The 1171-nt window shown below is 38.2% G+C and overlaps 1 protein-coding gene across 3 annotated transcripts in view; it reads left to right on the forward strand.

Annotated features, from left to right (window-relative positions):
• The window catches only part of OTUD4 (OTU deubiquitinase 4), a 32436-nt gene that overhangs the window by 2595 nt on the left and 28670 nt on the right, over window positions 1–1171 (forward strand). The window lies entirely within an intron of this gene.

Below are 1171 nucleotides of genomic sequence, written 5' to 3' on the forward strand. Positions count from 1 at the left end.
CCCCCCCCTTTCCCCCCCCCCCCCCCTACACATCTGTAATGAAGTTCTCCATCAACCATGGACATAAAATATTTTGATATTGATCTGTATTTGGTCAATGTTGTCAATGTTAACATTATAAAATCCTTTTGTTCTTCCTTTTGAAAGAACAATAATAAATAATGGTGCTCCTGTTTGTGTTTGTATGTGTTCTACTGTATATACCATTTACTAATTTCCAGGATAGCCAAAACAGGAGTATGTGTAAGCATTTGTTACTAGAGGATTATTACTCAGCTTTCTCTTTCTCTTCTAAATTTACCCAGGCCCAAAATAAAAAGGCTGTTTTAGATGCACATTGGCATAAAGATGAGAAGGAAAGCAGGAATAAGAGTGTGTGTATTTGCTATGATTTCTGACAAAGTGCCCTGTGCTCAAATGTGACTGATCACTGTGTAATGTGGAAGTTGTCAAGAATGAATGACATAACGTATAGTGAATCTCTCCAGGAGAATGCAGCTCTGACTTGACTATTTCCATTTGTCAGGACTGTTTGTTTCCAGTCTATCTGAGGACTTATCAACTCTTAGATCTCTCTTTTTTTTTTTTCTTTTTTTTCTTTCTTTTCACTGCTGACTTTTTAATCCCTTTCTTTCTAGAGTTACCTCACTCACTCCAATATCTGCTTCTCTACTTCTGTTTTCTTGTTGCATTGTGTAGATTTTGGAAATACCATGACCCTTCTTGATTCTAAACGTGTGTTGTTCCCCCCCTGCAGTTCTGGCATCTTCTCAGCCGGGTAACTGCTTTGTCAATCCCAGCTAGTTTTGCTGTCTTGGTCTCTCTCTTCCAAACTCCCAGTCTCACTGGTTTGGGTTTGGTTTTTTTTTTTTCCCTCAGACTTGATCCAAGTGATATGACCTCTCCTCTATCCATCTTTGCTGTTCTTCTGAAAAGTCTCTTTTAAAAAAGTTTCTTGTCATTTTTCAGAATAGGTGTTTCATGTACAAGGTTGAGGTGTTTCATATCTGTTCTCATTTCCTAGTATTCCTACTCCCTCAGGTACCTCACTTCAGCTCTGCTGATCTCCTTTGCTCCCCATATCTCTCGCTATACTTTGTGTTTTCCATCTGGAATGTAGCATTGTTAACTTTATCTTTCTTAAAAACAAAACAAAAACCCCACAAACAAC

Source organism: Pygoscelis adeliae, unplaced genomic scaffold (assembly GCF_000699105.1).
Source record: "Pygoscelis adeliae isolate BGI_AS28 unplaced genomic scaffold, ASM69910v1 Scaffold66, whole genome shotgun sequence".
NCBI lineage: Eukaryota > Metazoa > Chordata > Aves > Sphenisciformes > Spheniscidae > Pygoscelis > Pygoscelis adeliae.